Source organism: Seriola aureovittata, chromosome 16 (genome assembly GCF_021018895.1).
Source record: "Seriola aureovittata isolate HTS-2021-v1 ecotype China chromosome 16, ASM2101889v1, whole genome shotgun sequence".
Classification (NCBI taxonomy): domain Eukaryota; kingdom Metazoa; phylum Chordata; class Actinopteri; order Carangiformes; family Carangidae; genus Seriola; species Seriola aureovittata.
The window spans coordinates 17,573,824-17,599,426 of NC_079379.1; the positions used below are offsets into that span (position 1 = coordinate 17,573,824).

The 25,603-nt window shown below is 42.4% G+C and overlaps 1 long non-coding RNA gene across 1 annotated transcript; it reads left to right on the forward strand.

Moving 5' to 3' along the window:
* Positions 1 to 19,409: 19,409 nt before the first annotated feature.
* LOC130184024 (uncharacterized) lies at positions 19,410 to 24,985 on the forward strand. Its single transcript, XR_008829911.1, has 5 exons — positions 19,410 to 19,513; positions 20,270 to 20,351; positions 21,204 to 21,325; positions 23,862 to 24,376; positions 24,539 to 24,985. It is a non-coding gene; the product is annotated as an uncharacterized LOC130184024 (long non-coding RNA).
* The last annotated feature ends 618 nt before the right edge of the window (positions 24,986 to 25,603 follow it).

Below are 25,603 nucleotides of genomic sequence, written 5' to 3' on the forward strand. Positions count from 1 at the left end.
GTTTGAAACTGATTATTGTTCATTTTTTCAATATAAGGTGAAATACTACCACAGAATAAACTGCAATTTCCCACCTCTTATCACATTAAGTAGACAGTAACAGAGCCTTTGGCCAACATCACTGTGCTGAGCTCAGTCCAACATAATGTGGCCTTGGCCTACATGTGCAACCACCAGTAATGGGCAGTATAACCCCCACCTTCACTGCTTTCTTCTCTCTTACTCCCTCTCTTACACACACACACACACACACACACACACACACACACACACACGCACACACACACACACACACACGCACACACACACACACACACACACACGCACACACACACACACACACACACTTTTAAAACCTTTTGCCCTGTTAAACTCAGGATATGAGTCCTGAGTGAGAGCAATAAAACCAGTTCAATAAAATGGCCCCTCTGTTTCTCCTTCTCCTGCAGCTCCTGGCCTACTGTATGTATGTACATGTACTGGACATGTCTATCTATCTATCTATCTATCTATCTATCTATCTATCTATCTATCTATCTATCTATCTATCTATCTATCTATCTATCTATCTATCTCTCTTGCCCTGTATATGGTCTCTATCTCACCATTATGCGTCTTTATACATTATATGAGTCATCGCATCGTCTTGTAAATGCTCTATGTTTACTGATTTAATCCTGTGGTGGGAATATTAGGCAAAATAAACAGCTGTCCTTTCACTTACCGTAATGTAAATATACTCCACCGCTCACTCAAGCTTTTTACAATGATACTTACAATGAAAGTGCATGCAGAGGGTTTGAGTGCTTTGCTAACACACAGCTGCTTCTAGGATCAAACTTCACTCTTTACAGATATACAACAGTCAGTCTAAAAGTGTGTATTGAGGCTGTTTTCAAAAGGACTCAAACACTGAATATGAATCCATTAGAGAAGATTAATTATACATATAAGGGATACAATTTTTTTAGTAGCTATTAGTACTCAGTGATCAATATTGACTGCTGTACAGTTACAACAAACACTTGAAGGGATACAATAAGAATAATCACCTGTATTATAATGATATTGAGATTTAAAAAGCAGCATTCATACAGATTCTTTATACAGCCACATCAGAGTCCTTATGAATACTATTGCTTGTATTTTGTCAGAGGACTTATTCCCAGCAGCCACATCAGACGGCGTCGTTCCGTTTTTCCGTCGGTAGATGGCAGACTTGAATGAATAATTCTTGCAGGAATTGGGGGAGCGCGCCTGGAGCTCCAGGGAGCGCGCCGCCGCCTTCAGCCCGACCGCCTGCCTGCCCGCTTGCCTGCCTGCTTGGATATTCCGCTTCCGTGCGTCGTCTCGCCGCCGTGCCGTGCCCGGGTGAAGAGTTCATGGTGCGGGCTCGTCGGCGGATGATGCGAGGCCCATGTCAGAGTCTAATCTCATTTTGCAGCGCGGTGAGAGCGACATGTTACATTACTGGAATCAGTGAGGGGACCCAAAGAAAGCGTGCCAATAAACAAAAGTAACGGGCACTCTCTCATTTATAACTATTAGGAACGCTTAACCTTATGTCAGCTTATGGTTACATATAAATCCACTGGCCATTTACTGCGACGTTTTATTGAGAGGCTACTGAATCATCGATATTAGATTTGAAAAATAACCGATATTTTATTAAGCCTATTTGCATCTTTTACTGTCCACTGCAACTTATGATGAAATAGACGCACTCAGCTCTCATAGTTGCACACACACACACACACACACACACACACACACACACACACACACAACACAGTTGAATCCACTGAGTTACTCCACTGTTAATGATACTGTTGATCAGACTTAAAAACTCACTCTGCAGTATTCCCTGCACCTGTTCCCTGTTTCTTACAAACAAAAAGCTGGATTCTCTCTTTGTAACACACACACACACACACACACACACACACACACAGAAAGAGAGAGAGAGAGAGAGAGAGACACAAATTGTACCACAGTGTCAGATCCAAACAGGCTTTGCTGTGTCCTTCAGTGTGTAGATGCACTTGAATGATAATGGCCAGTAGGGAGCACTCTGTGTAATCATAATGACCTATCTCCTATGAGTTATATCAGGGTTTGTCCATATGAATCATGTCTCTGCATCATATACATACGTTTAGAATGATAAAGTCAACTCTTTGTGTTGCATTAGGTGTTTTGTCGTGCGGTGGAAAGAGGCACAATTGCTTCAGATAAGAGAGTAGCTGTGGTCATTGTACCTGCAGTTTGCTACTATGCATAAGAACAAGCTATATTTTGGCTGTAATGTCCTGCAGTCGGAGAGATATCTCTGTTTTTGATGCAATATGTTTTGGCAGAGAGACCGACAAACCATTACACAACAAACTGAGGGAATAGTGCGAGAGGGGATGGGTGACAGTTTTAAAAACTCTCCCACACAGTTGAACTCTCTCACAATGTTGAACTCTCCCACATAGTCAAAAGAAAATATTTGCATTCTTTAAAAAATATGTAGGATAAAATCCAAAAGACTAGAGTCTCAAAGGGCTGGATGTTACTGCACTTACAGTAATGGCTTTAGAACTCTGAATATAGTCAAATATAAATATATTGTTTTGAATAAAGTAGCAAAAATACTTAGAGCCCTTTATGAATTTGGAGGAAAAAGTCATGGCTTCGTTCCCTGTAAACCCTTGATAAATTCTTCCACTCTCACATCTGATGCTTTGCCTTCACATGTTAATCCTCCACTGATAAAAACAAAACCATTGTCACACATTACATTTGAAGTTTTCACAAGTTTCTCTCACTGCAGCTCCAACGTAATGTGCTTATTTCGTAATCACAGTGGCTGAGAGGAGAGCCAAGCGTGACGAGAGGATCCTCAGATTCAGTGTGAGTTCCTGCTGAGCCACATTTTCTCCAGTAGTTGGCAGCAGAGGACTGAGGCTGTGAGTCGTGGCTTCATCCCAAAACTCACTCATACCTCCTCTGCTGCCATCACCGCCTGCATTTTCATCTCTTTTGGCACCTTTTATAAGCTAGGTTGCATATATTTTTAGTGCAAGTAATTTATTTGAGAGACTGTGTGAGATTTATTCTGAGAAGTGATGTGGTTGTATTAACACTTTAGCGACTGAATATAAGAAGAAATATAATGTGGAATGTAGTGATATCAAAATTCAGTGTATAAGATATTTTATTAAACCAGCAAGCTCTGCATTGTTTGAATATGAATATCTTCCTCTTCTTTTGCCTTGATTAGCATTATTACACACACAAACACACACACACACACACACACACACACACACACACACACACACACACACACACACACACACACACACACACTCAAAGGAAGAGGGGAGCGAGACAGACACTAAAGGCTGTGATATACGTGTCACCAGTCTGACCCAGACTGCACTTCCTGCTCACCAGACAACTATAGTGTCACACACACACACACACACACACACGGACTCACACATGCACACATGCACACTGGCAAGAGCGCCGACACCAGATGGAGGTGCTGACATAGACAAAGCTGATAACCGGGTTACCCTCATCATTCCCACTTACACCCTGACGACTGTGGGCCTCACACACACACACACACACACACACACACACACAAGTAAGTATGTTATCTGTGGTCATCGGCCCCAGCTTGCGTCACACTCCTGCCCCCTTATCAGCACCTCTTTGCCCTGAGCTGTAATGCTCGTCCTCCTGAGAGAGACACAGACACAAGGACAGAGGGAGTCGTGTGTCTCTGTGTGTGTGTCTGTGTCTGTTTGTGTCTGTGTGTGTGTGTGTGTGTGTGTGTGTGTGTGCATACAGTATGTGTTTGTGAAGGAAAAGGGGCAGACGTGTTGATGCCTTGTGACGGGATCGAGGTAGGAAGTGTGGGAAGATAGTGCGGGTGCAGGGGGCAGCAGACAGACACCCAGCCTGGAAAGAGAGACCCTGTGAGAGAGGACGGTGAGTGAAACTGCAGAGGATGTGTGGTCTGATTGCTGAGGTGAAAGTGTTGCCAGCCAGATGTACTACACCTCTGTATCTTTCCCTTGCTTCTCCCGTAGCTTTGCTCTAATTCTGTCTCCCTGCAGCCGTCTGTACTTGGTCTCTTCTCACTAACTTTGACTCCTGGCCCTTTGCTCGGCTCCGTATCCTTCCTGCTGCAGGGCCCCTTCATTCCTTCTTTCCCTCCCACAGCCGCTTTCACTCATCTCTCCCTCCTGTCTCTGTTCTCATCCCATCTCAGACTTCACAGTTACAGAAAAGACCACAGAGAGTAAGACATTAGGGAGTGTTGTTTTTTTTTTTTGGCGAGGAAGGGGAAGTTATAAGTTGCATGAACGTGTTCTTTATGCATCTTTATCTTTCTTTTTCCCACTTCTTCCACCTCTTAGCGTCTGCCACCCCCCAACTCCCTCCACCTCCCGCCTCTCTCTGACCATTTAGCTCTAACAAGTGCTCTCATAGTTAATGAAATTTCCCTGTCTCTGCTCAAATTTCTGCGATTAATCTTACTGTCCCTTCTCCCACTTCTCATCCTCTCACCTCTTAATAACATCCCCTCCCCTCCTCTCCTAAGAGAAACAAGAATCCCTGCCTGTGCTTCCTTTCCTCTCTCCTTCTCCCATCTCTTCTCCTTCTTCCCCCCCTCTTGCTCCTCACTCTGTCTCAGCGCCTCATTTTAACTTGCTTGTGTGTAAACATATGCACAGGAGAAGAGGACGAGAAGGATGAGGAGGAGGAGGAGGGCTCAGCCAACATTTGCCTAAGGCTCCGCAGCCTGGATCGATAAGTGGTCTTAAGTTTATCTGATTTTTATCAGCGGAGCCGACAGGGGGGCAGGTCGATGGGCTGTGCCCGCGTCAAGTTGACCTTTTCAGGGACGATGGCGAGAGAGCTCCCCCTGGGACCCCCATGGTCCCCTGTCACTGTCTGACTGGCACAAGTCTGTTGGGCTCAACAACAAAGTCTGCAGAGACGTCTATATCAGCGCCCGGTGCGGCTGACAGGGCCTGGCTGTTGTATTTATAAACTGTCCTTTGGCCGTGACACTTTGCCAATGATCGGGCCTTAATTTATGCAGGCAAATCTCCTCGGTGCAAAAATGAAAGCTAATAGAGTCATTAGCCACTAATTCGAGCCGGGATACCTTGTATAAATTGGCTTACTTTGTAAAGCCCTCCCCCGACAATACCCCCCTACTTCACCCCCCCCCATCAACCCCACCACCCTCTCCCTGTTTCTCTCTCTTCCATCTCTCACCCGCACCATAACATAACATCATACATACCCTGAGCACACACATTATTTTAGCGCCTAAATGGTTGATGGTGTGTGTTTGTTTAATGGTGTGTGAGGCAAGATATCTAATGTGTATGTGAATGTGGTGCACAGCAGAAGTTGTTTCCACCTCCATGGCTGTGTTACATAAAATATACATACTCAATGTACCAGAGATGTTACACTAAAGAAGCGAGTGTGTGTGCATGCATTTTTTTGTGTGTGTGCGTGTGTGTGTGTGTGTGTCTATGTGTGTTGGCATCTCGCTGTCTGTGCCCAAAGCTGTTAGTGCTGATGTGTTATTGTGCCGCCTGATGGCTGATTATGACATTAAATGTTTATGAGCATTGATCAGCGATAGCCCCAAAGTGAGAGCCATTTCATATCCTCACTGGCCACTGCTTAACGGCATACTGATGGATGCACAATGATCTCCAATACGACGCAACAGGGAGACCTGCACACGCTGCATATAAACACATGCACACACAAGCACATATTCAAACGCACACTGGCTCATAGACACATAGAAAGATGCATGCATGCGAGCCCGTGCAGTTATACACACACATTAGAGGATCCATTTTAAGCCATCAGCTTCAATTTAAACACTTGTAATATTGTTTTATTTGGGTGGTGACTCTGTGGGGCAGGGCGGTCTACATCGCTACATCTTCTGCTCGACTCTTTAAAAACACTCATTTGAGAGTTAGACTGGAGTGTTAATGGATGCTACGTGTTCATCAACCACACAGGAATTATATGGCCGTTATCTGTATATGTTACAGTTACCTCAGTGGTATCAGATCTCGCAAGAAACTGAGTTGAATGTGCCTGCACACCACAGCATCCATGTGTAGTAGACAAATCCAAACCCAATGATTTACACTCAAAGCCAACAATCAGTCCCAGTATAGTGAGTGGTGTGCCCTTCATGTAGTGAGGGTGGAAAGGAAAGGGGTGGTAGATGTGGTCGTGTGGCATGTCAGACTTTCCTGCAGGATTTTTTGCGTCCCATTAATTTTTTGTTTAGCATAATTACAATCTTTCTCTAACCCTAACCACACTGTAGCTGCCATGCACAGATATCGTAGAAAGCAAGTGTCAGCACTGGATGTGAGAAACCTCTCTGCATCATTCTGTGTGTTTTTCCTGGACGTTATACATCTTGAATTGTATGTTCCAAGTTTAACAGGTGTGAATTTTAGCTACAAATGACAGCACATGGACTGAAAAGACTTTCACAGCCTCTTCGAATTACCAGGAGGGTAATTGTAACTGTAGCATACTGTGTGCAGAAATGCATTTTTGTTGTACTAGTGATATTGGCCAGTGGTGGAATACTGTGACAGGAGTGGACAGCTCCCAGGTGTGGGTATGTCTAACTGTAGGCCTGTGAAGAGGGGCATAGCTGGAAAAACAGCATGCATACTCAGCAAAGTTCTTCCCAAGATTAAAAAAAGATGTGAAAAAGAGAAATCTGTGATTCTGACTTGTTTTATTAGACTTTCAAATGGTTCGGTAGTGACTGGAGAGGTGATGAAACCATATGCAGCAGGGGAGCATGCACTGGGATTTGCAGACATGCAGTCATAGTAGCTCTACGTCATTAACAGAATCAGCTGCTGTGGTATCCAATAGCAGCAAATTTAAGGTTCACTACCAAGCTGGCCCAAAGAAGCAGTGTATCGGCCTATTTATGATGTGAATTATGGGACATCTGAACAGGCTTTCTATTTGAGTTAGTGTGAAGTTAAAGCTCTAATGCCAGGTATGACATATGCAGAAGCTTATGGAGGAAGACCACGCCAGCTTTCTAAGAGAAGATCCAAAAATCCTGCATGTTTTCCCTGGAAAAGCTCACAGTCCTGACAGCAGGTCCAGGAAACATCCCACACACCCTGAAACAGCAGGCAGCAGATGGAAAAGGCAACGTGGAATCACAAAATCTATTTCCAGACTTACTGGGACTCACATATGGGAATAGGATCACAGACTTGACTCTTCATTAAGATAGTTAATCATCTATATTATTAACAATGTGAAAAACTGAAACAATTGTGTTTGGCTTAAATTGGAGAGCTCATGAGACGGGCTGCTCAGATGTTCATTAATCTGATCATTTAAATCACAAATCATCCCGAAACTTTGGAACCCGCTTTCACTTCGTCATGTGAAGGAATCTGCGTTTTGTGCATGGGAAGTTTTCCTCAAATGTGTTGAAAAGAAATAAAAAAAAAAAATAGCAGTTTATTTGGATAAAACTTCAATGAGAGCCACTTTCTCATCTGTACTTGCTCTTACTCACGGCTCACCTCACTGCACCCCCAGATTTGAATATGCAATCAAACTTTTCTCTCCGACTTCAAGGGGTTGAGAAATAAATAATTAAGTCAATCCAATTACTTAATTAATTATTTCATTAATCATGTGCTCACAAATTTCCTTCCCCTCCATTCGTCATGCAGCTCAATGGCTTCATTACGGATCAATGTGGAGCTGTCCCCATCAAGAGTCGCACTGTCATCGTCTAGATTAATCAAGATGTTGCCTGCATGCGGAATGGGCCGTGGAGCCATCGCTATGGTAACCAGCGTGTAACACTGGGAGCAATCTGAAAGTGTCGAGAGATGACACAGTGACTGAATGTTTGCGTGAACTAACTGGTGCCATTGAACAAAACACACAAATCTTTCGGGTTTTTTTTCTGACTTTACGTGAATGGGTGCTTCAGTGGAAAATGATGTGGTAACTAAAGTAAAACACTGACCCAAAGAGTCTGAGCACCTTTTCCTAACACAGAAGTGAGCGAGCGAACTCTGGCAGATAGAGCGCGAAAAAAATTGTCCAGATATACTACGAGCGATGTTAACACGATGAGGGGATGCAAGAAGAGGGGATGAGGTGTTTTTTCAGCACCATTTGTGATTTTTTTGAATGATTATTTTTTGTGATTTGTACACTCATATTTTTATATAGGCTCATTAAATGGGCTGTAAATAAAGACTTACACTGATTCGTTTACTAACTTGTAACTCTCGTTAGCTCCCTGATTTCCTCATGAAATTTTGATGATCCTTATGAAAAGCTTGCTGTTGGTCATACAGGATGTGCCTTTTCTCTGCTTTGTAAATTAGCCTCTCTTGCTCTCTTCGTCCACGTTGACATCTGACTGGAGGGAAATGGAAATGACGTTAGCATCCATTTTGACCAATTAAATTAAGTTGGAGGTGGAGCAAGTGTGTGAAACTTTCGCAAGAAATAGAGTCAGGACAAATTATATTTCAAACAAGCGACACGCAGCCTGACAAATGCAGCAGGTTAGGACATCTTCATTCGGAAACTATTGGCTCATCCACATTGCGTCCAGGTAGGAGTCCAGGGCAGTTAATAATAAATATGGAAATGATGCAGCACTAATGTCCACTGTATATCATGTGTTTGTTTAAGTCATTCAGCTGATGCACTTGCAGCTGTCGAGAGCAAACAGTAGAATATATATTCAGGGTTTAATACCATAATCTGGTGCAGAGAGGAAATGAGAAGGAAGGTGTGCTGGCTCCAACAAATGTTTGCCACTAAGCCTTGGATGTCACGCTGCATTCCTGACTGTGGTGAGAAAATAGTTCCAAGAGTGAATACAGAGAAACTGTGGTGGATGTTGGCATAAAAAAAAAAAGACACATCAAATACCAACCTCATGATATCATAGACAGAGGGAAGGGCTTGCAAAACGGCCATGAAATATCCCCATAACTTCATCCATAATGTACACACAGTATGTACTGCAAACAGCTTGAACATCAAGAGCTCTACCGTCACAAATCAGACACCAGTTTTCACCATACATCTTTGTCAGTCAGTTACCGTGTAAGGAAACATGTTGAAAACAGCTTGTGTTTTGTTTCACACTCCTGTCATTATGTGCTGGCATGTTTCTTGGCATTTAAACCAACAATAGATTTGATATCTGTCCTCACAATCAAAGAAATGCATTTAAAAAAAAAAAAAAAAATCAACAACTAACCACAATTCAACCATCATATGGAAACACAACCATGTGATGGCCCGTATGCACAACCACACAATTTAAATAGAATGTGGTCATATTCATCCAGTCTCACCACACTTAGCATACAAACTCTAACAGGTTTCACATACACTCCCACAGCATTATCACAGTCTTTGCTTGGTTTCTTTGAGAGAAGAAAGGTAGAGGATATGATGCTGTGAGTTTACAGCCTTCGACTGGTGACTGCTTCTGATGTTCACTAGAGAAGCAAAACTGCAGTAATGATCCTTAATGTCAGTGTCTTCTAGAGTAGCGATGAACTTTACTTTAATACAAAAAAGGGCAACATAACGCAACACGAGAAGCAAACGCATTAGTGATGCTACAGCTGTTATGCCTGTTAGCAAAAGGCCTTACCATTTGACAACCACTGCTGACTGAGTGGGCGAAATGTGTGAAGTTTTGCAGGACTGATGGGACATAGGTTGCCTGACTAAAATTTGGACAGAAATCTTTAAATTAATAAATATATTTCATGTTTTAGCCCTGCTTGTATTGGCAACAGACATCTGATCCAGAGCAAAAGCTGTCTCACCTGTGATTGCACAAGCAGATGTTTGTGCATAAATGTGCATGAGCATGCATGTCTGCATGTTTGTGTGTTTTCAACTGTGAGTGTCTGTGTGTGTCTCAGAGAGCAGACGAGAACGCAGGAGCTGCAGGACGAGATAAGAGACGAGTGTGATGGGGAAGAGAGGGAGAGATCTTCCCTGCTTAAGTCTAAATTCCTCGTTTATTTGTTTGATTAATTTGCGCAGCGGCACGCTGTAACCCTGTTCTGTCACACTCCTCCTTCACTGGGGTTTATTTTAGCAGGGCGGTAAGTGGCCCCATAATGTCACCGTAATACTGGGTCAGGCTTTTCCGAATGGAGGGATGGGACTAGGGGAAAAAAAAGAGAGAACAAGGGATGAGAATATGTGAGATGGGAGGAGGAGGAGGAAAACGTCCCTCGTTCATCTTCCGAAAGTGAGTGTTAAAATAACACCTGGCCTGACTGGATTCACTGTGGGTGTGCTGGAAGGATCGGCACATCAGGCTAACAGGAACTGTCAGTGGAGATGCACACACACACACGCACATGCACACACACGCACACGCAGTCAGAGAGAATGGAAAAGCGAGAGCCAAAGCTAGACTTTAAAAGTGAGAAATTTGTGCTTACACACATCTGAGGGACCTGAACCTGCAAGCCTTCATCTGTCATTATCTTGGGAGGTCAGAACCTCTTGGTGAGAATGCAAATGGTTGAAAATGTACCATTTCACAGGGCTGTGTGTGTGCATGCATATATTTTTGTGTGCGTGTGTGTGTGTGTGTGTGTCTCTCCGAGGTAGCCATGACAGCGTTCACAAGCAAGGTAGACGGTAGAGTTTAGAGGGATAGAGGGAGAGACATCTTGCATATTCAACGCTCTGTCGCCCGGCTGTCATCGGCCAACTGAGCGGTGAGGAGATAGGGAACTAGTCAAATTACCGGCCGTGCTCGATTCTGTCTCCCACACTGACAAGTCTGTCAGAGATGGGATTTAATCTCTTAATAACGAACCAGGCTGGGGATGTTTTTTTTTTCATCCCTCCCTCCTCTTCTCACTCTTTTCCCTTTGACCGTCTTCTGATCGCATCTGGTCATGCTGACAAATCACATGCATCTCTGAAAGAGAAATATCCATGTCTGAATATCTTATATTCCCCCCTCTCTCTCTCTCTCTCTCTGTATCTCTCCATCTCTCCTTCTCTAATACAAGCTGTCGTGCTAGATCATGATTGATCAGGGCCTTAGTGGCCAATGCCATCTCTCCCTCTCCCACTGCGGAAATGAATGGGGATCAGATGCGCTCCAGCTATGAAGTTGGAAGCTGAGTTATTGGTGACACGAGCTACAGAGAGGAACAGAGGGAAAGATGAAAATGAGGAGGAGGCAGATGAAACGAGATGGACATCTACTCTGGGATGTATCCGCTCGTAGAAGTTTTGTGATATCCGGGAGGACTTAGGAAACACTTGAATTCATAATGCCAAATCTTCATGCCCATGATATGAGAAAAGTACTTACTCACTTCTCTCTGCATTTTTTGTTTCTGGTTAGCCTTAAAGACTTTCCTGTATACATGTTGCAGATGATTAATAATAATAATATTAGATTAATAATGGTAATCAACTTATGAAATATTGTATCAAACAAACTAACTATTTACTTTGTTCAAGTTAGGGATACAATTTTTGAACTGCAAGTTTCCTTAGTTGACAGTTGACCATGTTAATGATCAGTAGTTGGTTGTCAACAAATCAGGATATACACTGATCTTTTTCAATAACAAAACTGTTTAACCATGAAACACTGATATGAAGAGATTAATTAAACACCAAGTTATTTTAATTATAAATCAAACGACACCAAATAATGATTTCAGTTACGAAGCTTCCGCTCCCTATCTGCCGCTATTCAATGATTGGCCAGACAAAAGCCCCGCCTCCGGTTTAACATGACAGGTGGATCACGAAGTACCTGCATGGTCAAGGTTGTGTGAGAGACAGAGATGAGACTTGTGCTTGAGATGACGACGGGGAAAAAGAAAAGTTGATGATGTTGCATAGAAAAGTAAACAGTGAGTAAAAGCTACCAGCTAACTAACCCAAACAGAAGATTAAGAAAGTGAGAAGCAGCCGGAAGTTTGGAAGTCCTGTTTTGTCTCTTCCAGCTATCTCGGTAAGCTAGCGGCTTGGTGCTAATGTTGTTGTTTGTGTGTGCGGCGCTGCGTGCTCTGTCTGTTGAGTTGGTTGCAGAAATGTGCGGCCAACGCCGGGGTTATTGATTGCTGACTGTGCATACAATGACGTACACACTGTTATTATGATACAATGATTTAGACATTGATCTTGAGGTTTGAAGTTATTTGAACTAGAGTGTAATGCCAGTCATGAAAATGTTATCATTGAGTATTATATTGTCTGTGATGCTTAATGTTACATGATTTTTATTATGAATGTTGTACACAGCAAATAGATAGGATAAAATCTTAAAGTTCTGTTTGCAAAATCAAACAGGTCACACTTGGACACAGTGAGAGACACCCCTGGAGATCATTCCTGTTGATGGCGAACCTCCCAGTGTGATTCTACTTGGAACCTGGAACCCAGAGTTGATTTGATCAAATATTCCACCTGATGGTAGGGTGGTGCAAGTCGCCAGGACTCCCACACACATCCACAAAGAGTGCACATTATTCCATATAACTGTCACAGGACAGTCACGAACATTAAAAAGACTGAAAGTGGTCACAGATAACAGACTTGAGGTATACATGAACATCCAAGCCAAAAATAGGACAGGTGCTGGGCTGAAAAACCAAATAACAAAAAATAACAAACAAATGGCTCACACTCTGCAGGACGTGAATGTGCACTTATTTATTGAACAAAAAAAAAAAAACAGTCCTATTTTGAGCTTGAAATGTTTTATGGTGCAGTAAATAAGCAAAAATTAGTAGAAACTTTGTATTGGTTTGCTTTGTTTTTTTACTTTACAGAGGAATGGAAATAGACTAGACCAGACATTAAACATAATAAACATGTTTATGTCACATACTCCACTTCATGTTTCTAGCCACTCCCCTTCATACCTGCTGGCTGTGAACTCAGCATGTGATTGGCCCCATCATCCCAGAGCTTTAACATGTAAGGTTCACACCTCTCACCCTCTGGGTTGCAGGCCCCCCTAACCAAACCCCTCATTGGCAGTCACTATAGCGACAGTTGTACCTCTAGTGATTGATGCCCCAGGAAATGAAAGTGTTGCCAGGGACGATGTGGGAACATTGTAACTTCCTGCGTTCCGCCGGGGGCTGGAATGCTTTGGTGTCCGACATCGAGCCTTTAGCTAATTAGCTAAATCAGCTCGCTGGGGCTTAATTAGAAGCAGCTCGCAGACACACCCGTGTCCAGGGGCTCTTTAATTACCCCCAGGTTCGTTAGGAGAGAGGGGCCTCGAGCTCTAATTAACTGGCTCTGTGCATGCATAGGTCTGTGTGTGTGTGCGCATTTGTGTATGTGTGTGTGTGGGTGTGGGTTTTTGTGTGTATAAAAGCCCGTTTGTCACCCATATGAAAACTATAATTTAAAGACCCACAGGGTATGGTAATACCTTGTTAAACTGTGCCGCAAATATGGTAAACAGAGCACAACTTTTCATTTAGATCCAGATGGAGGGCAGAGTATAAGAAATGTGCACAAGAGCGAGAGAGTAGTGAAAGACTGGGTAGAGAACTGGGTAAGAGGTTGTGATAGAGATTTCTGCGGCTAGTGAGTGACAGCTTTGGAGGGGAGTAGAAAGGGGATGGAGAAACAGAGTGAAGGAGTGTAACGGAGTGTGTGAGAGGGAGTGATGAAGATGGAAGGAGAGAGATGGTGCCAGTCCTGTGTAAAGGAGGAGTGTGTTATCTGTCCTTTCATGGTGGTTGTCAGCCAGTAAGGTCAAATGCCTTCATGTTGTCTTACCATGGACAAACAGCAGTAATTAGAGAGACTGGATGATGGAGTGAAGACATGCCCACACTACAGTGCACAATACTATACACACTGTGAGCTGCAGAGGCATATGTAAACATCATACCCCTGTGTTTCTGAGTGTTCACACAGCAGAATCGGCAACATAAAACTGTACGCCTTAATAACCTCGGAATAGTTTATTTCAAAAAGTACTTTTTCATTGAGAACTCACCTTTTTAACAGTGGAAATTTTGAGTTATCATATTGGGGAAAGCACAGGTTTTACTAAAAACAATAATGATAGCTGTGTCCTGTTTATGTGTTCCAGTAAACCATGACAGTGAGCCAGCATGAGCAATACCAGGACCATGAAACTGAAGCAGCTAAATGGAATTCAACCATCATGAATTTTATTAACACCTGTGTTGTATTATACTATCACACTGTGACATGTCAAAATGTATTCTGTGAGGAAGGCTTATGGTCTTACAGTTTATAAGCAATCCATTTATCTAGCACTATTTGATAAAGTGTAGCTTTGTCCCATAAGAAAAAACATAGCAGTTACTGCCATTCTCTGCTTTTCTACCTTTAACTAATGTGCTGTGTTTCAACATTTCATGTTATCCCCATGACATAAATGTAGTAAACATCAGGTCTTGATCCACTCTGGAATGTTTTCCATTTTGATGGGTTAAAAAAAGCAACACTTTATTAGATGGATGGGAAGGCAGAGAGAGAAAAATAAAAAAGGATTTTCGGAATTACCCAGATTAGTGTAACATAAACCCCTTTTACAGTGGTAAAAAAAAAACATTTCTTGGCAATGGAAAAGGGTACAATCAGCATTCACTCCTGGGTCAAACGACTCTGCAGCTCTGGCTCCGATCAACTGATGCAAACACATTACTGAGTGAACACGCTAATTTTTGCCCCTTCTCCGTTCTGTGACATCTGTCAGAGCACAAACATTGTACAGACCTGTCTACCGACTACACTGCACTGGGGCCTGAAAGGGCGAGCTGCAGCCCTAAAATTAAGTTTCAAAAACACACAATTACTGACCAAAACATTTCACACGGATGCTCCAACTTACATGAGCACCAACCCCGGGTATGAGGTGCAACTGATTCATTTTACCAGTTTGCACAGCAGCTAGCAGTTCATTCTTTCTCCCCTGTGTATATGTGTGTTTTTATAAGTGCATGTGATGACATTGCTCCCTGCAGTTGTGTGTGTGTCCGCTCCGTATAGAAAGAGAATCTGAGCTGTCAATGTAAAAGTAGTCAGTCGCTTTTTTTCCCTTTTGTTTTTAAGCAATTTTACTCACATTTAAAAACCCACTACTTTTGGTGTAAAAAGGATAATAGTAATAGTATGGAAGGATATTTTGTGTGACTTGAGGTAATTAATAAACGAAAAGAAACCACTACATTCGTTGTTCGAGGAAGGAGCAGTAACTGAAATAGAGGCATTAATTGGTGATGAGAGGCGCATTGGTCTGTCATTGATCCAATCAGAGTTTCTCCACAACATAGATCAGCACATACCTGTCACAGTATTGACTCCTTATACCTGCAGCACCACAGGATATGGGATATTTAATAAAATATTGGCAAAGTGACGAATGTCCATTTTATGTTTTTAGAAATTTGAACACTTTTTGCTTTGACTCTGGTTTGCCATTGGACTATCTTGTAACTGCAGTGGATTCAGCCTGGCTACAGCTGCCACCCTCCATAATGGAACAAGTTACAAACTTTTTTCAGAGACACCTTTTTAAACCTACAGATGGTGATTATTTGATGCGTTTAGTTTCATAAATATACATACATCAGATACATACTGTATGCATATATTTTCAGTTTCCAGTAGTTTTTAGTTGTAGCACTTAAGTGTGTTTTAAGTTATATTTTCCCTGAAATGTCAGAATGGTTTAGACAAAAGATTTTTGTTACATTTACATAAAAGACTAGGCAAATATATTATATTTATAAAATTTGTGGTGAGAACTTTGCCAGACTTGTAGTCATATTGCTGCCACGTTATTGTGTATGGCGATTCCGTGTCTTTCCGTGCTCTTCACAAAGTGCTGTGCCATACTGTGTCGGGCCTGGCTGAGACGAGCTTTGTATGGATTCATTGATTGACAAGATGACTGGAAGCTGCCAGGCTTGAAGCATTGAGTTGGCTCAGTCGATTTGTCCTTGGCTGACAGAGAGGACTGTGATGACACACAGAAAGAGCGCACTATCAAAACACATAGTGTAGTAGAGTACAACAACACGGAGAGTGATGGCAATGCCAGCACGTTGAGGAGGCAATGATGATGAAGTTAAGAACAATGATTTTCTTAATATGTAACCATTTATTTCATCAGGTAATCTCATTGAAATCATGTTTATAAGTTGTAAATGATGATGATGATGATTCTGATGCCACTGTAGGCCTAGGAATCAGCACATACCCTGAGTTGAGGTACATGAGAAAGAAAAAGTTGGATCAGTGGAATCAACCCTAGACCCTAAGTTAATGGCAATGATGGTGACAGTTTTGATTATGATGGTATGTATGTAATGACAATAATGATGGTGTGAGGTCAGTAGATGAATAGTGGTGATAATGATAACACTGGTAATGGTGATGAGGATGATGATGATTGTGATAACAGATGATAAAGGCGCTGATTTGGATTTTGGGAGTGAAGGTGATGGTAGCGATAATGTGAATAACAAGGTGATGAAGATGTCGATGATGCCACTGTTAATGACAGTTGATAATCGCACTGATGATGATAAAGATAATGGCAGTGATGGTGAAGTTTGTGATGATGAATGATGATTAGGATTTTGATGATAATGGTAGTAGGGGTGGTGATAATTGTGATGAAGATGATGATAAAAATGATAAAAGTGATAAGGTTAGTGGTGAGGATTTGGATTTTAATGGCCATGATCACAGTAATGTTGATGTTTAGATGATTGATGATGACGACATTGAATTGAACTGATAATGACAATGATAAAGTTGTTGATTTGTATTGATGATGATGTGTGAGTATTGATGTGAATGATGATGATTATGAATTTAATGATTTTGATGATGAGGATGGAGACAATACCCATGATTCTGGTGATGACAGTGAAGATAACCACCATGATGTAAAATTACAGCGTTTTCAGGTTCTAGTATCCACATGCTCTGTACTCAAAGAGTAATAATTATATATTTAATGCTATCTACAGTACAGGCCTAGTGTGTGATCTAACAGATTCTTGGAGTGCGACTGATCTCTCTCTCATACACACACACACACACACACACACACACACACACACACACACACACACACACACACACACACACACAGCACACCGTTGCAGGCTGACAGTCCTCCCTCTCCTTCCAACTGTAGAGAACGCACCTTTAGCCATTCATCAGTGTCACCCTGTCGCCGTCGGTTACAGCCCGGGGCCCGTCGCGTCTTCATTACAGTCCGAATAAATCTGAAATAAAACCACAGATGATTTATTAGCTTCCGATGGCGTCGCGCTGGTTAGCATGGTCTGCCGCCACTTGGGCCTAGAGAGACAGTTCTCAGACATGAACAGCAGAAATCTGATGTGACAGGGAGACGTTTGTGTGATGATATCAGTCTGTGATCACAAGTTCTGGCTGATGAGAGGAAGAGGGCATCTGGGAAACTGTCACACACCAACAGCATTTATTTGCTGCGTGTGTGTGTGTGACTGTGATATTTGTCAGTAATGCTCAGGCCACAAGATGTGTTTCAGAGAAAAGCACAGAGCTATGTATGATTTTATATGATATCCTATACATCATTTTTTTTAGAATTAAATTTGGGAATAGCTGGTTTCATTTTCCAGTTGCTACTTAAATTCATGCATTTGATTAATATTTAAACAGAAAAACATAAATGAAGGAGGATCACAGTTTTACTTGATAATACAGTATCTTGATAAAGGATCATGAAGTGATGTTTCACATAAAAAAAAACAATCAATCTGCATATAAATTACAAAACAGACCCTAAATGGGCAACACATCAGATGACACAGTCTAGACTGTTTTTCACTGCTGCTAAATAACTCAGTTTTTAACATTGACAGTCAAAGCTAAATCTGTGGTGCAGATTCAACATATACACTATCATGAAAAGTGTTTAAAAAAAAAAAATCTGAGCATAGGTGGTGATGCATTTTGCATTTACCGCAGGACAACAGTTTTTGTAGACTGAATTAATACGAAAGAGGTAAGCTGTTGTAACTATTTCTAAAGATCAAGATACGTGAAATTTTAACTAACTCATTATTTCATTCAAATTAAATCAAGCACAACCCACATATCTATCATAGCTATTTGTAAATATTGCTATTGCTCCAAAACCAATGTTAGCATTAACAGCTGTTTACTTAGTGGTCTAGAAGAAATGTTGTGAGTTCAGCATCAAACTTAATTCCTTTACTTGCCAAGAGCGGTCAACAGCGGTAGAAGGCAACACCAATGTTAGCTCTTGTCTCTGTCATGTCTTCTCCTGAATTTAGCACGCTGACCAGCTAGCTCTGGCCCGTGTCACTTTCCGATGGTGTCTCACTGTAGCCACCAATCTGTCCTGAAGATGTAGAGCTGTTCAGAGGGTGTATTATAACTTCCTGCATTACAAAGACAACGATGGCTGAAGCTCTTGTCAAGTGACAATCACCACCACCCACTCCCAGCGAGAAACCTCGTTCGGCAGAACAAATGGGCTCTTTAACTTCAATCCTAAACGATGCTGTAGAAGAAACATGGTTCCGTTCATTAGCTCTGCCCTTTACAGCCTCTCCCGAGTGACAAGCTAACATTACTGTAAAGCATTTACATTTTACACAGTCAGAGTAGCCATACCTTTATCTGCAGAAAATGTATGAGGTGTTGAATCCAAAATGCTTCCTCACATTACAGTGCTTCTCAGATGGTTCACTGCCATACAGTAACATGCACAGTTTATTTTTGCCATTTTATGTTAGTAAAGTGAACAACAGGAGCCTAGCTAACTGACAGACAGGGCAGGCAAAGGGTCAGACAAACAGTACATTTTAGGAACACCTCCCTCTGGAGTTCAGCTCATCATTTTGCTTAAACTCTTAAATTTGAATTTGAATGGATTATTACAGATCATATTCACAAGTTTTATGTCCTGAGCTTGAATGGTGGTTCAAACATTGAATAAAAAGTGAAGTGTGCGTAGGATAAATACTATTACATGCAAAACACCAAACTATATTGTTCACATGAAAATGTGCAGCATCATTTTTTGTGTAGTGGTAGTCTATGATGTTAAAAACTTGCAAGTCTGAAGCTGTTCCTAATTGCCACAAATGTTTTCTTTTCCTAAGATACATATTTTACTCAGCCACATTTGTCAGTTAGATGGATGTCATATAGTCTATTTCTCTGTCTTTTATTGTTGCTTCTGTCAAGCTTAAAGACATAAAGTTAGGATTTATAATATTTGTGTTGTGCACAGCAGAGCCTCTAACCCTGGATCAGTCCCAGAATGACCATTTCAGCTGAGGCAGTCCAGATGACAGAGCTCCAGCTGACTCCAGGCCAGTTCAGCGGGGAGAAGCACAGCTGAGACCTGCAGGTGTCACATTGTCCTGGTTGTCACTAACCCAATTACACCTGGATCGCCAGGGACACGCTTGTTCCAGCGTGCAACATGAGAGCACAGACACACACAACCACACACATACATGCAGAAACAGGTAATAAATACATGTAGATATGAAAGAAGCATTCATGTGCAGTGTTGGGGAAAGATGAGGTAAGCCTATACCAAAAAAAAACTGACATCCAGGAAATTAATTTCTTACTTGTCGTTAATTAATTATGCATTAGAAAAGGCAAATAGAGTAGATGATAGCGAGAGAAATGAGACATTAAAGGAAAAGTGGATTTTCAACGCCCTTCCACACTCCATTCTGTATCTCCCATCCCTTCTTTTTTTCATGGTTCTTTCTATTTGAAGTTCTCTAGTCCCTTTAGCCAATCTGACTGGCACTCTCCTGCACTCTCCCTACTGTGTGTGTGTGTGTGTGTGTGTGTGTGTGTGTGTGTGTGTGTGTGTGTGTGTGTGTGTGTGTGTGCGTGCTCGCTCGTGCGTTAGAGCATCCAGCTACACACTCATACCATGGATGTACATTTGTGAGCATAGGGTTGTGGTAAAGCACTTACACTGTGTGTGTGTGTGTGTGTGTGTGTGTGTGTGTGTGTGTGTGTGTGTGTGTGTGTGTGTGTGTGTGTGTGTGGTGTGTGTGTGTGTGTGTGTGTGTGTGTGTGTGTGTGTGTGTGTGTGCGCGCGCGCTCTAATGGTGTTTAATGCCCAGACTAATGGTTTCAGCAGGGAATCCTTGTGTGGAGCTTGAGTCCAGGCTGGGGCTGATCGCTGGCAGGACCATCCCTCATCCTGATACCGCATGGAGGTGAGAGCCAGGGGAATGCACACACACACACAAACTGTCTGTACTTCTTACCAGCTTGCCTGCTCGCACTTACAGATTCTCCTCCTTTGTTTCCTATTGACTTCCACCCTGAATTTCTTGCTTCCTCACGTTCTGTCTCCTCATCTTCTTCACAGTATCAGATCTCTCTCACATCTGTTCTGTTTTCTTTTTGTCAACAAATGAAAAGACCAAACCAAACAGTAAACTGATCCCACTCAGAAGTATAGTCTGTGTAGTTAAAGCTTGATATAGCTTATTCCTCTGTTGTAGAGCTCCATTTTTGTCAAAATCAGCAACTCAGTTACACTGAGTAACATATTCTTCAGTTATGATGAGCATAGATACTATGGTTTATTTTCAGTCGATCCAACAAACGTCATCATAAATAAGTAGCTAGCCCACCAAATATGTATTAATCCGTGAGTGAAAATAGTCCCTAACAAATACACTACTAACTCCTATTTAAGTGAGGTTTGCTAAAATCTACGGAGCCCAGCTGTTTCAGGAACTGATTTAGTTTTTGTTCAAAATTAAAACTATATGTTCATAACCTGTGTTTAAAGATTTATGTTTTCCCAGGAACCAGAACTAAGGAAATGTTGATATTGGTCTTTTCATGCCATTTGTTAAATGAACTATTTGTAAGTTTTGCTATTGCTACATAGCTAACATTAGCATTAACAGCTGGTTATTTACTAGTCTAGAAGAAATGTTGCAAGTTCAGCATCAAACTTCATTCCTTTACTCACCAAGAGCTGTCTCCAACGGTGGAACGCAACACCAATGTTAACTCTTGTCTCTGTCTTGTCTTTTCTCCCACATGCTAACCAGCTAGCCCCAGCGACTCACTGTCACCTCCAATCTGCCCTGAAGAAGTAGTGCTGCTCAAAGGGCGTACTATAACCTCTTGTCTTGTGACAATGGTCGCAGCTCTTCACCACTACCCAATCTCGGTAAGAAACCAAATTCGGCAGCAGAGAAAACAGTACTAACAATAATTCATAATAAAAAAACATGACCTCATGATGTGCATACAAAGAACTATAGAAATGTTGATTTAACAAAATAGACCCTCATTTTAAAAATGACAGTTTGACTTGGCTAAAGGTGTTGGCACAAGTCTGGTTAAAAATAAATAAATAAAAACCTTCATGAAATTAATTCCAGGTATTTTAGTTGATGGTACCATGTCTGAGGCACAAAAGGGCAGTTGTTTGGCCTCAAGGCTGCCTGCTTCTAGGATTAAGGGCTGCTTTGGGCCACGGAGACCTCAATTTCATGACCTTTACCGGCAGGTGGAGATGCTTTTAGATGCTGAAACAGATGTACAGAAGAGGCTGTTGGCTCGGCAGTAAAGTGTGTGTGTGCACCTTTTGTAGACTCACATGCAAGGATGGATATACTGATTGCTTGTGTGTGCATGAGGGAGTTAAGATACATTTAGAGGTGGAGCAGAATCAGATTAGCGGAAGGGGTTAGTATGGCTAGTATATAAATATATATATAAAAAAAGAGGGAATTGAGGGGTCATGGCTTGTGGGAAAGGGGAAAAAGCTGCAAGGCTAAAGGTGATAAGATCATAACAGTGAGGCTTTGGTAAATATGAAGCCGCGAGTTGCACAGAATAGCTTAAAAAGGAAAGGTTAGGGAACAGAAGCAAGATGAGGGAGAGCAGAGGTGGGGAGTGCAAAGCAGTAAAGACAAGATATACAGTGGGGGATAAGGAGGACTGGAGAGGGGGAATAGAGTGGGAGGGTAGGGCTAAGATAAAATAGGAGGCAGTGGAGTACAAGGAGGTCAAGACTGGTGAGGAAGGAATGGAAAGGGTAAGGTGTGTGTTGTTGGAGGCAAGAGAAGGGCAGAAGGTAATGGAGTGCTGGGGAGGAAGTGAGATGGAGGCAGGGGGTACTTGGGTGTGTGTGTGTATAGGGGTGTATGCGGTATGGGGGTATACTGGAACAGGGCGGTGGGGCTAGGGGGTGTGTCAGTACAGATGCTCTGTGACCGGGTGTCACAACTCGGGCCAGGAAGCTGAATCCAACGATTAATCACTGGGCCCCTCCGCTTGTAATCAAACGGGCTCTGGCCATGATGTATGAGCCATGTCACAATTACTGACTCACAGCCGCACGCTCACGCACGCACGCACGCACATACGCACGCACGCACTGCACCCAGAGTTGATCATGTGCACACATGCATTCACACATGTATGAGGATGAATAGACACACACACACACGGCACGCTGAACAACCTCTGGCGGCTTACTAGGATTATGGCTGTCTTCCAGGAGGCCACTGGGGCAGACTTCAAAGACACAAACATAAACATCCTACAAAGCCAACACATTATAATCTTAGTCAGCAACACAGAGGTAGCAGAGGAGAGAATGTCAGCATGGGGAAATACGGGGAGAGGAAGAGAAAAACAAAGAGAAAGTGAGTCAGTGGGAGTTCAGGACTAATGAGGAAGACAGATATACTGAATAATGGGAGTAGAAGAAAGACAGATGAAAAGATTGGAGAAGTGAGGTAGACTTGAAAGTGGGAGTGAGGGCGAGAGAGGCTGTAAATGAATGAATTAGGGAAGAGATAATGAGAGAGAGAGAGAGGAGGAAGTGAGGGCCGAGGAGGGGATGAAGAGGTGAATCCGTAGGGATGGGGCTAAAGCTCTTGGTCAGCGGTTTCCACGACGATGGTGGACAGGCCAGCTGACAGGATGAATAATTTAGGATGAGGTGTGGACATCGATCCCACAATGCACTTCTGCCTGACCACGCTGTCCCAAGCACATGGATGTACGCACATACACACTCATCCTCAGCAGTTCCTCAGATCAGAGCTGATCAGTGAGACGGGTTTATTTTTGTCTAAGTACTTGATTCATTTTTTCATCATTTAAAAAAAACAAAAAAAAAACATCATGGAGACAAAAACCAACAACTTATAAATATTTATGACTGAAAATAGACAAATACTTTAAAACACACATCGCTACACGATGTATTTTTTGGCCGTGTGCTGACAAACAACGGCTGTGAATGCTGCTGGTTTTCAGTAGCCTTCTCTGCGTAAAGTCCTTCCTGTTTGGTCAACTAACTTCCTGTCTACTGCAAGCTGATACGTCCTGGTTGAGTCAGATGTCTTTGACCCCACCGGTCTGCTGTCCAAACCAAACACAGCCATTTCCACCTCTCTTCTCCTGTAGGAAAGAAGAAATGGACATAGTGGTAGAGGAAAATTTGGGTACTACATTTACTTGCAAAATCTCTCCCTGAGCAAATCTGCACAATCAAATAGCTGATATTAATATTTTATTAGTTTATTACTTTGCCGAGGTTTGATATTAAACATCGGATATGATGAACATCCACTTAAATTGCAGCCTTTTTTTCCCCTTTTTTTTTTAAGCCACGTTCCCTCAGCCTCTGGCACAACACAAGACCATTTTTAACCCTGTGGAACAATGTTTCTCCCAAATCTCTCCAGCTTTGCAGGCACCTCTCCTCTTCATTCATCACACAGCCTGAGCAAGTGACCGGGGAATGACCTCGCTTGCACGCACACACAAAACACTTTGTACACACACACACACACACACACACACAAATCCACAAACACGGTATCAACTCGCACAAAAGCATGATTCATTTATCACAAACGATGGATACCTTGGAACACATGCTCAAACATGCACGTGCATACGCTCACACATAGACACACACCTAAATGCACGCACACTCACACGTGGCGGTTCCTATCACATCCGTTACAGATGGGTTCTCCTCCTCCTCAGTCCTAAATGAATATAAATATGTCTGTTTGACATCATTCATCTGCCAGAGAGGAGCACATTTACCGTATCCAGCCAAAAGAGGCAGTGTTACTCTCTCCTCCGCTGGGGAGGCATGCATATGGAAAAAGGGAACCTGGAAAGGAGAATGGGAGAAGGGATGAAAAGACTCGCAGAGATAAGGATGATCCAAGGGCATCCAATAAGCCTGGTAAATTATAGCAAAAATACTTTATGAAGTTTCTCTTTTTCTTTGTCTCATACTCACAGACATGCGGTAAAACAAACAATATTCCCTCTCTATTTAAACATGTTTTATTCTGCTGCTGTCGCCTGCTAATCAAATCTGATCCTATCTCTCCCCTCTTGACAGCTTGCATTCACAATAAAGCATTTGAAAGCCCATTAGCTGCACTTTCCAGCGCCGTAAAGCCAACAGCAATCTGATATCATCAGTAACAGTCCGTGAGAAGATGACGTCCAGACGACAAGTGAGATGTGGACAGACTAAAGGAGCTGAGAGGAGGAAGAGATATCGGTGATGGGAACAAATTGGAACAAAATGGCGGGTGATATGCCACTGGGACATGCTTAGGGAGATGTCATACAGGCCAGTGGCAAGAATTTACAGAAGAAGGCATATCATAATCATGTGGTGTCATAGATAATAATCGATTAAGGAAGTTATCCTCTGCATGTTATTTATGTTGGGAATTGAAAAAGAAAGTAATACACCTGTTGAGAGACGTGTCGTGTCAGATGTAAAAGACGTTTCAGGTCATGAAAAGATCCTTTCAGTTATCATCTGAACACCATTAAAGTTCACCAGACTTGACCTGTGTCCTTAGTCACCACGTCTTCATAATGTACTGCTGGCAATGCCCTGAGGGAGGCGACAGTGGTTTCAAAGTGAGACGGCTCCTGCTACAATCTGTGCTCCATATGTCATTAAGCCCATTAGGGAAACACTAGGTTAGCATTACAGCCGGAGTGCCAGCCTTTGCTATGGGAGCAGCCGTGGGTCGACATAAAAGCGGCGTCTCACTTTGTCTCCTTTCCTCTCCCTTCCTCTCTTTGTCTGGCTGCCTGTATTAACAAGCCATTGTCTTTTTCTCACCACTACGCTTTCTGAACAGCATCCTCCATTTCCTCGCCTTGAGTCATTTCTCTTTCGCTCAGCCCTTTCTCTGCCTCTCCCTGTTTCACCTTCAGCGGCCCTACACTCTGCCACTGGGGGCAGCAGAAGAAAAGATGTCGGCTTTTAGGAAAAGCATTTTCGGCAGTACTTGTCTGTCGGCATTATGTTTGCTAGTCCTCTTTACTGCATAAACCTATATGATATTTAGAATCACCATCAGAAACATAAGTGTCTATGATGGCTGTGTAAACACTGAGTACGCGTCAAACGAAAAAATAGAAATTCAGTTGTAGGATTTTT